Source organism: Conger conger, chromosome 8 (assembly GCF_963514075.1).
Source record: "Conger conger chromosome 8, fConCon1.1, whole genome shotgun sequence".
Lineage (NCBI taxonomy): Eukaryota > Metazoa > Chordata > Actinopteri > Anguilliformes > Congridae > Conger > Conger conger.
In genome coordinates, this window is record NC_083767.1 from 10269588 (window position 1) to 10282796 (window position 13209).

Sequence of the window (13209 nt, forward strand, 5' to 3'; positions counted from 1 at the left end):
TTGATTAAATTCCTGTTCCCTGTTCACCAGGATAATAACATGTAGGGCCCCTCAGACCAAAGTGAACAATGGGCTGATTGTGCCGGGCCGGAGGAAAATCTTGTGTTTCTTGCAGGCTCCATCAACTGATACAACTGGAGAGGAACTGCCAGGGAAAGAGGGGGGGGGGAGCGGTCGGGGGGTTAAGTATTAGATTTCTCCTGGCAGGGGACTGATGGCATGGTGGCTAAGGAAAACTTCGGTGACAATAAAAACAGCATCAAAAATGAGGCAATAATGGCCCAGGGCCAGTACTGAAGTCAAAATCAAAGCAGTCTCAGGAGTCCCTCAGCCGTTCAGCCTCCCTTGTACATTAAACTGAAATACAGACTAATCAGGCCGCATCAGCACCGCGCTCAGTGTCTGCCCAGCATTATACACATGCTCAGGCCATTTCAAATACAGTAATATTCTCTCTTATAGTGTAGAAAAAAGAGCACATTAACAATTCTGTACCATATATCTAATGAAATCCTTTGTAACTTCACAAATTTAACAAAGCACTCTTACATGCCTTTCCTAAAAGGATTTTGACAAACTGAATTTCTATGAATGCGCTGTGAATGTCTGTAAGATCTGAGATAAAAAGCAGACAATACAATACATTCTTTAAAATGTAGCATGCAGTACCTTTCCGAGGCATATTTCATGGATGGAATTAAACAGGCGAAAGTTTTTCCTCTGTCTGATCTCCAAGATCAGAGCGGAGAGGTCAGGTAGGGATGTCACCCTGGCTCCCAGTGTACCTCATCAACAACTGATTTCTGACCAGCGTGAACTTTGAGTACTGTAGGCTGCCTCCTGGATGATGGCTGCACTCCAAAACAAACACAACCAGTCCGCATTCTCTCTGCAGCACAGACAGAGCTGGCAGGATCCAGAATATTTATTCACTGCCTCATTCTATCCCATACAGAACGGCACATATGTGAACTGTTTTACGTTAAAACCTCAAATCTTAACTGCCCCACCTCATATATACATATAAATATAAAGACTATAAAAGCTGTGTGTTTGTATAATACTTTTTTTGCAGTTACACTCTCTATCCAGAGTGCCAGAGTACCGCATCATCCTACTCTAGGTCACAACCAAAACTGCATTCAAAAATTAGCTCAAGGTTAATAAGGTCACAGGCCTGGGATAAAACAGACTTAACAGCCCTTCATCATACCTTTCTCAGGATACAATCCCCTGTAATCACAGTGAATATCTTTACTTGTCTTTGCACAGATATTTCATGAGCAAATTATTACACAATATGCATACAGTCGCACAATAGCAACCCAAGAATTGTAGTAGGCACTGCCACTGGGTGAAAAATGAAAAGAAAAATAGGGCAAAGTAATTAAGTTACAGGATTAAACACAGGATTAATCGCTTCTGCAAGGAGACTTGTCTGAGCATGATGTTTTCAGTCAAATCACTCACAAAGAGTTATTTCATGTATGTATAGGCTAGCAATATGTAAATTAGGGGTGAACCTTGTACATATGGCATAAATAGGGCAATGTACATAATGAAGGAACGAAGAAAACAGGATTAATTGTTACTTCAAGGGAGACTTGTTTGTGTAGGTTCTATTCACTCAGAAAGAGTCATTTCATGTATATATAGGCTGCCAATGTGTATGTCAGAGGCTAACCTGCTTGTGATACATATGGCACACATATGTACATATATATATATACATCTATATTTATTTTTTTATTCGAAAATGTGCAAATACTAGGCAGTCAACTCACTACATAGGCCAATTAAAAAACTGTATGTATGATATGCCCATTCAAAAACAAAAGCATTCACTATTGTAGCAATGAATCTGACGGATGCTTTTTTTTTAAAAAGGACATGAACAGTAACAATATTAAATGACTCATAGATGGGTAGATGAATAGGCTTCCAGTTTGGGAAGATACACAGTTCACTGTAATCTTTCAGGAAGAGTGACTGTATCTATTTGTTATTAAAAGCTGCAAGACTGGAAATACCCAATACAGACACAAACCTGCAGGCACATGCATGATCCCAACCAAACACATAATTGGTATGTCTATACCAAGGTATGAAAACGGTTATTTTAATCTACACAACACAATCACACATCATCCAGCCCTTGAGAATGGCCAGGTACACTTCCTCACTTTTCAGTCAAGCCCCACAGAAAAATATATATTTATGCAAGGGTGTGTTTCCTGTTTCATCACACTATTATTACGGCTGTGAGAATCAACATCTCTCCCTTGGTATTTTCACACACTATTAAACTGACCGCCTAAAATCAAACTCGTGTGTGAAATTCCCCCGTTCTTCAGCAGGTCTTTTTCATTTTAAAATCACCCCGGTCACCATGGACGCACATTTCCATACGATGTTTTCAGATGCAATCGTTTTTCTACATGAATGTTTACTGATGATTTCTAATTTATACCTACCATGCATATTACCCTTTAGGCTGTGAGGGAGATGCATGTTTTAAAGATGGATGGATTACTAGAGATACCCATGAATATAGTACATACAGTAATGCAATCCCATGTTCTTACACTGGAGACACACCTGCTAAGAGTCATTTGATGTATACGTCGGGATATTGATTTCGCAATTGAATGACATTAGTTTATGCTCATGCAACCAAACACAAAATCAATTAATCATGTGGATAAGTTTATGCCATGGATAGTGTATATCGAGTCTGGTGAATCAATATACAACCAAATTTAAATGCCTATGATCAAAAAGTAGTTAAAGGCAAAGGAGTAAAAATAAAAAGATTTTCTGCATTTATATAGCACTGTACAATTTATGCTTTTCATTCACCCATTCACACACATACTCAAACAGCGATTGGCTGCCATGCAAGGCACCAAGCAGCTCATCAGGAGCAATTGGGGGTTAGGTGTCTTGCTCAGGGGGACACTTCGACATACCCAGGATGGGATCGAACCGGCAACCCTCCGACTACCAGACGACTGGTCTTACCTCCTGAGCCAATGTTTCGCCGTATTGTGGTCCTTAATCAGAAGGTCTAGTGGCAACTTGTAAATAACAAATAACTAATACTACTTGTGTACATAAAGTATTTTAGACCTCAGACACTTGACTAAAATGAAGAACACTGCTACAAAATAAAGGTGAGATGCTTAGATGTCTCCAGAGTGCCTTTCCTTTTTACTGCCTTATCTTAGGCCTTTATTCCCTAATAATGACAAACAACCAAGCACCATGACGGCGCATATTTTACTTCCAAAAGAGAATCTAATCGGAGCGTTTCGCCAGGGTAAACAGTACACAAGTCAAAATGCATTCTCCACAAATACGCAGCAGGAAGATCTGTGTTAACCTGAGCTAGGGGTGTCTGTTCTTAAGACATCAGCGCGAGAGGGGAGAATGTAGGCCATGGTAGCATGCCATATGAATACAGAGATCACAGGCCTTATTAAAAAACATATATCCGGAATTCCTTGAATACTGATCCTATATGCCTTTGCTTGCTATGGTGAAAATCTGAAATTCGATGTGGCGAGCTGGGTCCATAAAGCGTAAAGTGCACAAGACACCGTAGGCTTTGTTGACCGAAAGAGCTGCCACCCGTGAATGAATCACCATTCCAAAAAAGATATTTTATTTTATTTTATTATTTCTGGATGGTAGAGGTCAGACCTTGGCTGAAATAGTATTTGTTTTGGAAATGCTATTTGAGGAGCAAGGAGCAAATGGGTGGGGTTTACACTTTTGTGATCATTTCATTTGTTTTGGATTTAAATAATTTTCAGCATTTTACAATCTGGTATATTGAAACGTGAAAACTCTGCCCATTTGCTCCTCCTTGCAGGCTGCAATGCACCAGACAAGATCAACAGAGCACAGAAAAGTATTTGAATCAAAATAAACAAAAACGATTTGAATCCAGGTCCAGTTGAGGCGCATGTGAGCTCCACCTGTCTGCAGACTGAGAGAAGGACCGGTGAGCGTGGCCTCGAGGAGTCTTCTGCATAAGAGAGAAGAGCAGATCATCACCTCCCATCACCACGCTTTCCTGCACTACAGAGGTTATGTCACCTGAATTATTGAAGCGGGTCGTCGAGCGGTTCCCGTGTCATGCATAACTCAAGCTCTCAGGAGCCATTTCTCCGCTTGTACTTTACTTTCGCTAGCCTATCATAAAGCAGAATACTGCTACACCTTCGCAGCAGGCGACCAATCGCTTCTGCTGTCTCTGCCGCACACATTCCCCCTTTTTAACATTTAGCTCACAGGGCTAATCTTGGCCAAGCCGTCTTTGCGTGAGCGAGGCATTATGGAGGTGTTTGAGGGGCTTTATGGGATATGGGGGTATAATTGGGGTGGGGGCACTTTCTCTGCTCAGATGGCATTAGTGGTTGCCCGCAGGGGGAAATAAATGCAAATCTTCTGGTTCCAGAAGTGGGTCCCCCTCTCTGGACTGGAGGGGGAGGGGGGGTTCTTTCAGGCCTGGTCAGCTAGCTGCCAGCCTGTAGCTAATCGGACCCCCGCACCCCACCCACCCCCCGTGGAGAGACTGAGCTGAGCACGAAAAAAGCTCCCAGCCAACACATCACAGGAGAGAAAAGAGAGGGGGGGGGTTAAATAAAGAAATAAACCAAACGAAGGAGCTGCACACACAGCTTTCCATCCAAAGCGATTTTTAGAAGGTGCATCGTCCCTGCCGCTTGACGTGAAAAAGCCGTCAAGCTAGCATCTCGCGGCGATTTACCGTAAGTATTCATTTTTCGCGGGGAAAATCCCGTAAGTCTATGCATCGCTTCGATTCACTCAGTTTCCTGTACACAAAAAGGAAGCCACTTTTAGTTCAGCTTTGCTAAATGATAACACTGTTTTAAGCTGAATACCACCTTGCATACACTACAGTTATACAAATTAAGAAAAGGCTTGCATAGCACTATTCACTAAAGCAATGTCCCCACAGTACCCAAGCCAAGATACTCACACCTGTATCCTCTTGGTTAATGAGCCAGAATCTTAAGGAATACACTACGCAGCCAAGATGGCAGTCTCCACTATCAGCTCCTATTCCGCTTTAGTTTAGCCTAACAACTGCAAAATAAATGCCTTTTTTCTCTCCGTTAACGAAATTTCACCCAATTAAACCTTCCGTTTCGTACCCAACAACCTAGGCTGTCCAACAACCCGTGCAAACCCAACAATGACTCTTAAGTGCGGAGTAACAGCTCTTAAGAAACTTTCCCATAGAGACCCATTGTAAAAACAGCGCAGAGGACTGCAAAGCCGATTTATGCCTGTAAGTTGGACCTCTCTCTACTGTTCCCCTCTGCTGTGCGGCCACATCATTCCTCCTAGCTAAGTAACCATCTTTAGGTTCTTTCTTTCTGTCAGTCAGTCTCACTCCTATCTGCCCTTCATATCTACCCTTCCCCTTAACTCCATCCCGATACCACATTCCTATCCTACTCTCCATGCTCTCGCTCTCTCTCCTCCTTCCTCTTCCCTCTACAGCCTCCTCCGTAAAGGAATTTCTGTACTCCGCCTCCATGTCGTGATTTGTCCTTGCCGAAAGGCACACATCCACAGGGCTTTATTTAGCAAAAATTTCGCATTCCAAGGCCTGACTGACTAAAACACACCAAATCAATAGTAACGGTCTTCCATTCAGAATTAGGTTTGATTTTTTTTTTTTTTACGGTGTCACTTTAAGTACTAAACTGCCAACAATCTCTAAATCAATGTATCTGCCAGACAGTACATGCTCCATTTGCCACTGCATGGGAGCGAGCGGAGAGAGAGAGAGAGAGAGAGAGAGAGAGAGAGAGAGAGAGAGAGAGAGAGAGTGAGACTGTGAGAGAGAGAGAGAGAGAGAGAGAGAGAGAGAGAGAGACTGAGAGAGAGGGGGGGTGATACTAGCTAATAGAAAAAAAACACACTTGTCTTCTGAGAGTGCACTGGATAAATCCTACTTGTACAGGTGTGATGAAAGACAGCTGGTAGGTTCAGCTCTGTTGTACTCAGTGACTGGATGTGACCTGTCTCCTTTTGTCCAGTTCCCTCTCTCCTCTTGCATTAAGCAACGGACATCAACGTGTACACGTGTACACATACACATTTCTCCTTCACGTAAACATACACAGCATACCGTGTTTATTCTTGATTAGCTTCAGGTCTTTTGCATGTCATGTACACATGCACATACGCATGCATGCACACAGCAAGATCATGAAGGAGATTAAAGAATGGAGTGTAAATTACTGCACGTCAGTATGTTTATACACACACACACATACATGTACACACACACACATGCATGCATAAGTGCACGCACACACACACACACACACACATGCACACACACACCCACCACACATACAAACATAAATACATACACCACCCACAAACATGTACACGCGTACACGCACACACACATATAAGCGCACACACACACACACACACACACACACACACACACACTGAAAACATCTTTCATTGCGCGTGGTTAGCCACTTCATCCACTCACACAGAGAAAGAAACCTATTTTCCCATTGATCAGCCCCAGGACGGTCATTCCCGTTCGGTTAATATGAGGATCATTTCTTTTTGAAAATAATCAAATGAAATGTGAGTTCTGTGCTGCCTTCCAAACAGCCTAATTATCAGAGCCACATAACTCAAGGGTAACCGCACACGCACGGCCGGCTTTGGTCCTGCAAGGCTTTTTATGGGACGCTGTGCAGATTAAGGCAGTCTGAGCTGCAGTTGCTTTAAATCAGAGGAGCACAAGCACAGTAAACTCCCTGCCTGCTTATACATCCAGCAGATGTATTTCAGAAACACGTACCCTTCCTCCGAGACTTATTATTAATATTAGAAATAGAACATGTATCCAAATGTTCCGAAAACAACATTTTTGTAAAATCAGCATTCTGTCATTCAAACATTGTTTTTGCATCAAATTAATGTCTGCAGCATTGTGGCAAAGACAGTGAATTGTGGTGGATTTTCGATGTGTTGGGTTTATCGGAGAAAAGGTTCAAAACAAATAAGAAGAAACACACTAAAGACCACACACTACACATTAACACTCCCATTAACACACTATGCTCGCATGTAATTGTAGCAAACTGCAAGCAAAATGCTAATATAAAGCACTATATGCAAATAAAATTAATTTGGTGCACAGTAGCGATGGGACTTTTATGTCCTCTTTCTGTTAAAAGGATGTACACTTGAGCATTAAAACAGCATGGAACCAGTGATAAAACAGCATGGACTTTTAGCAGCTATTCCAAATATTTAGTTAACATATTTTTGTACCATTATAAACAGCAATGTAGAACACAACCGCAAACATCAACCCAATACATGACCCACAGTAATGCAGCAATTGAACTAGCCATTAATCTTTTTATGCAATGAACCATTCTAGCCACATTAATGCAATGTTCATTGATTATAATAACCTGACTATTGGCAGAGCTTAGCATCTGTATACGCACCTTATTTTTCTGAGCTTATTTTTATATCAGATTCCAAACTAGTTCATTATTTGCTTCCAAAAATGTGATTTGTGCTGAGTCAAAGCTGAATATTTCAGGAAAATATGCTGGAAGAAGCCCAACCAATTAGTTTCAAACACAACTGCCAATGAATAATGCAGAAGTTGGCACAAGTGGGAAGGTCCATGCTCACGGTGGAGATTCAAATACCGTGAGGCACAGGGTCGATCATATACAATGTTCAGTTATGAGAACGGTTTGTTACTGATACCTGCGACTTGTATTGCCTATTATCATTTAAATGTGGTTTCAAGTACCTTCAAAATAACAGCTAAAACTGAGTGCTGTCATCGGCTTCCTCGGTGATGGTGTTCTTCTGTGAATACAAATTGTCTTTCTCTCCCATCATAAAACATTGGTTGGTGGGCGTAAATAAACTCACACATCAGACACTGAAACCGGTAACAAAAACCTTACAAAACGATACCTTAATAAACATTTTATACTACAAAAAAAAAAAAACTTTCTTGACAGTACAGCCCCGGGTCTTATTTTGCCATACTTTCCCAAACATGGCATATCTGTGAATGTGTTACAGTAATTCATTTACCGGTGGGCCTCGTGTGAGATAACAAGAGCCCACCATAGAGGAAGCAGAGCGCTGCTTCTCATTGGCTGGCCCCCGGCTGCACAAATAAATCTTAGTGGCAGTGGGTAAACACAGCAGTGGTACATTTCCCTTAATTGTGGATATTTACACAGCGGATGAATGTCAGGCTTATCTTCGGCAAAAAATAAACAGCGTATGAAACGGCTCTAATGCGGACAAGCTGTGGGCCCGCTCTGCCCTTTGTTTCCGCGGCGCTCTTCCGCGAGACTCGGAGAAGACGAGGCACACTCGAGACGGAGTAATGAGAAACAGAGCCGTTCTCTCAGACAACGCTCGTCAAGGTTAGGGAAAGAAAAGAGCTGAAATAAACATTTAGCATTCCACTAAAACCTATGCATATATCGCTTTGTAAGTGCATACACTCACACACACTGCCCTTACGGTTTACCTTGTATGGTGTCCTGTTTTTGTGAAGAAAAAATAAATAAAGACAGCGAATATATCCACCATATCCACTTGTTGCGTGAATAGAACACGCTAAATACACACACCCGCGTGTACCTGCAAACGGTATGTATTGATAAAAACTCCAGTTTACGCAGAAATAAAGGCCAAGCAAACTCTTCACCTTCTACTCCAGCATTAAAGTCCAACCTACAGTCTGTCTTATTGCCGTTTGTGGCATGAAATTCCCCCTCTGACACACCATATGAAAACACTTCTTGAATGGTGATTGAATGCCGCTTTGCAATCACACTCCTCACGTGTGCTACATTACGACAACGTTTCACGCCGCGTGATAGATCCGCAAGATTGCACCACGAGTGGGACGCAATCAAGGCAAATTAGCGCCAATCTGTTCCAAAGAAAATTAAAGGGAATGTTGTTCAATTATCACACCCCTTTCGAAATTAAATATTACAGAATGAGCTGGTGAAAGCCGCGAGCATCTAGAGTTATTGAAGTGTACTCTCTCCCCCACGCACCTGTGTAGGAGAGACTACTCCAAAAAAGCCACAGATGGACTGCAATAAACATTCAGACCACGTATCCTTTATACTCAAATATTATTTGGAAAATAATCTGGATAAATATTAGCGATGCAGAACCATTTACATTTTGATTGCAGACACAATTACTCAGCAATTATCACAAAACGCAGTCGTAGTACTTTGATGTGCGCTTATCATCCATTCCAGATCAACAGGCCTTTATATAATTGCGACCAACTGATGCCTACGTTTGTACTCCGCAGTCGAGAACACAGCTGATGCAAGAAGACAGGCCTGTGGAGCGTGAATATAACTTAGGAAAAGTTTCTTAGGATACGAATTCCCTTTGAACCCGCGACTGCACCACGGGGTGAGAGCAAAGCTTAGATGTTTTGCTACGACAGGGTCCAGCTCCTCGTGCTCTCTGTGAGATTTGGTCTTCTCATCATTAACTAGATACCCCCTGTCCTCAACTGATCTGCACTGCCATGTGCATTGTGATCTCTTTTTTGGAAGAGGGCGACTGGATGCTGGCTGAATGCACGGTTGAACTCTCTTCTGTAATTTCACAAACTTCCAGCGATTGTTTGCTGTTGTTGCGCTCATCCAACTATGTCACAAAACTCACGAGACATCAAGCATGCACTTTGACATGTTTCACAAACAGTGGAAGACTACCATGTCAGGTGTTGTTCTCTAGGGTCCATCCACTTGTGTCATCTGACAACGTGTTTCTTGCTGTGCCCGTCCCCTTATTCAACCCAGCTGCTTCTTTTGCCTACTCGAGTCAAGTATGAGACCTCGCTTGTGCCGCTTCAATGGAAAATGGCGTAATTCAGAAACGCCGTGACTGGTGTGACTGCACTCATCGTTGTTAACGGAGAACCGCTCATTTTCCACCTCAGGTGGAACTTGACTTGAGTTTTGTTTTTTGTGCGTTTGCCAGGGCCGATGCGCATTTTACTGAAATCAATCTCACGATTCCATGTGCGGTGCCAGGTTTATCCATGGCTACTTTTCAAACCGCAATCCCAGGGTACACCATTCAGCAGCATTATATAAGACAGGGCATATGGAAGAACATAGCAATAAGCATTCAGTTTTAAGTACATCACATTAAGTGCATCATTACATCTAAATGGGAACAGAGTCACTTACTGTAGGCGGTATCCTTTATGGTACACATACTGTATCATGTTATTAGCAGTACAAAAATGCATCGTCATGTTGTGTAACTTAAAGAGACAAACTAAGTTCATCTTAATAGGGTATAACACATTACTCTGTATTCTACCTTTAATCTGCACCCAATATGAGCATTAAAGTACAGTACAGCACTCCTTCAGTTCATCATTCATTATGTATGGTGAAAATATGCATCCCCAAAGACTGAGTACAATACCTCAGCACATGTGATGTTTGTTCACAGAGATCCAAAAGGTAATCTATCATATCATATTTGTGAGTGGATTGGAATGCCTGTCACTGGATTGCAGGGATGTGTGCAACATCACGTCCAAGCAGTTTTCAAGTAGATTGCTATTTTTATGACTAAAAGCTTTTCAAAGCAAGCCAAATGAGGGTCTAAGCAAATTATTATTATTTGTGCAAAACAAATACTGTATGTCTTCAACATAAAATAATAATTATTTTTTAAACATTCCTTGAAATTGTATATCATTAGCACACAACCACATTGTGTGCTGTAGTTCATTATTATACTATATATTATAATATATCATATTAAACAGAATTTATGATAAATATTAGAGGAACCATATGTTTACAGTGGAGAAATTTTTGCATACAGATAAATCAGACCGATGTGATGGTTCAACATTTGGCAGCTCCCCAACAAGGACACCTGACAATTGAGATCCATCCATCCATCCATTATCTGAACCCGCTTATCCTGAACAGGGTCGCAGGGGGGCTGGAGCCTATCCCAGCATACATTGGGCGAAAGGCAGGAATACACCCTGGACAGGTCGCCAGTCCATCGCAGGGCACACACACCATTCACTCACACACTCATACACTCATACACTCATACCTACGGGCAATTTAGACTCTCCAATCAGCCTAACCTGCATGTCTTTGGACTGTGGGAGGAAACCGGAGTACCCGGAGGAAACCCACATAGACACAGGGAGAACATGCAAACTCCGCACAGAGAGGCCCCGGCCGACGGGGATTCAAACCCAGGACCTCCTTGCTGTGAGGCGGCAGTGCTACCCACTGCACCATCCGTGCCACCGACAATTGAGATGTAAAGCCTTTAATATTTTCATCCTGTCGTGGGAAAGAGGAGTCATAACTTGAGCTGGTCTGAACTGGTCAGCCAGCTAAACCATGTCAAGCTTGGAGCTGGTCTGAACTGGTCAAACAGCTAAACCATGTCAAGCTTGGAGCTGGTCTGAACTGGTCAAACAGCTAAACCATGTCAAGCTTGGAGCTGGTCTGAACTGGTCAAACAGCTAAACCATGTCAAGCTTGGAGCTGGTTTGAACTGGTCAAACAGCTAAACCATGTCAAGCTTGGATCTGGACTGAACTGGTCAACCAGCTAAACCATGTCAAGCTTGGAGCTGATCTGAACTGGTCAAACAGCGAAGCCATGTTAAGCAGGAAGCTTGTCTGGACTGGTTGTCTTTATTCAGCAGGGATTCCTCTGCCCCCAGCCCATTGCTCAAACACCTGTTTAGATCTCAGCAGAACATCCCCATGTAATATTCTCCACAGGTACATGGAGGTGTCTGGCGATGCTGCAGTAGAGTATGTAGTGACTTCAGATTGAGTTTACCGACCTGACAGCACACTTAGAGCAGACATAGTGCAGACAGGTTTAGCGATATGCGCCATGCGACTAGAGACACAAACAAACAAATACAGTAAATAAATACCTATTGGTCTTAACCACCCTTGTCTGGACAATGCACCACGTCCCTGGGGAACAGCTGACCAAGGTCCATAGTCAATGCATTCTTTTGTGGAGAGCGTGTAGTTTCCACAAAATGTCTGCTTGAGCATTGGCATTAACATTTGCCCATGCACAAAATATAAATGGGTTCGCTGGAGCTCAAAGTGAGGGGTAGTTCATGGCTTGAAAGCCTTACAGAAGTTCTACTTTTCGCTACAGGGACACTTCTAATAAAGTTTTCTTCCAGTTATTTTCCCACTGACCCGAGTGGTTTCTCTCCACAATGTGGAACGAAATGATTGACTTTGAACGACAGCCGCCCCAGCTCCCCCCCACCCCCGCCTCAACACCCCCCCACAGAATAAAATACCTGCAATGACAGATACATGCAATGGCCTCAATTAAGTCCCCTCTGACTGCATTAGGAGAGATGAGTTAAATATGAAACTCTCACTCCAATTAAATGGCTGAAAAGGGTCCTTTGATTGAGCCGTAACAGTGTTTATTGCTGTGTGAGTCCTGTAACAGACCGTGACCAGCTGCTTTGGACCGCAGTGCCACTATGTGGCCCAGAAGCCCAAAAAAAATGAAAGGGCTTGAAAAGGTTTAAGGGTACTATTCCTGCCTCTTCACTCTCGGAAATAAGGGTACAGTGGAGGAACATTTTCGTTCTTTAAGGAACACATTTCCCAAATGTAGCCTGTAAGGTACAATACTGTACATTTTGGTAGAAAGAGGTACCTTTTACAAGAAATGGCACACATGAATTACTGATCCGATGGCAAAGGGTGCAATTTTAATGTACTCATAGTGTACCACTCAGCAACAAGCTTTTGTACCTTTTCCAGCTATTTTTGTACATTTGTTTCCTGATCTGCTTACTTTGGTTGTTGTAGTCAACAGGACGAGCACACATACCAACCCCAGGCTTCTCGTTATTATACTGTAAATCTCACAGTTTATTTCAACCACTTGTGCTAATGACAGGCACCTGTTGGGCCTCTGGCTGTGAATTCAGAGGGAATTCAGAGACAATACAAGCGCATCCAAAAGCTCAGGTGCTGAACTAAAGAATAGACTCGAGTAGAACAAAGTCTACACACCGTATAGACATCAATGTATAAACAGCACAAGTTATGTTTTGAGCCAAATGGCTCTTGGC

The 13209-nt window shown here is 42.6% G+C and overlaps 1 protein-coding gene across 4 annotated transcripts in view; it reads right to left on the reverse strand.

Moving 5' to 3' along the window:
* si:dkey-237h12.3 (teneurin-3) overlaps nucleotides 1–13209 on the reverse strand; it is a 224460-nt gene that overhangs the window by 175069 nt on the left and 36182 nt on the right. For 2 of the 4 annotated variants that reach the window (XM_061250970.1, XM_061250969.1), the window contains exon 1: nucleotides 8585–8836. The exons of 1 other annotated variant lie outside the window; for it this stretch is intronic. The gene's annotated coding sequence lies outside the window, so the exon portion shown is untranslated. Of the gene's footprint in view, nucleotides 1–8584; nucleotides 8837–13209 lie in introns of those variants that run through there. One more of the 4 variants, XM_061250973.1, reaches the window with a different exon arrangement.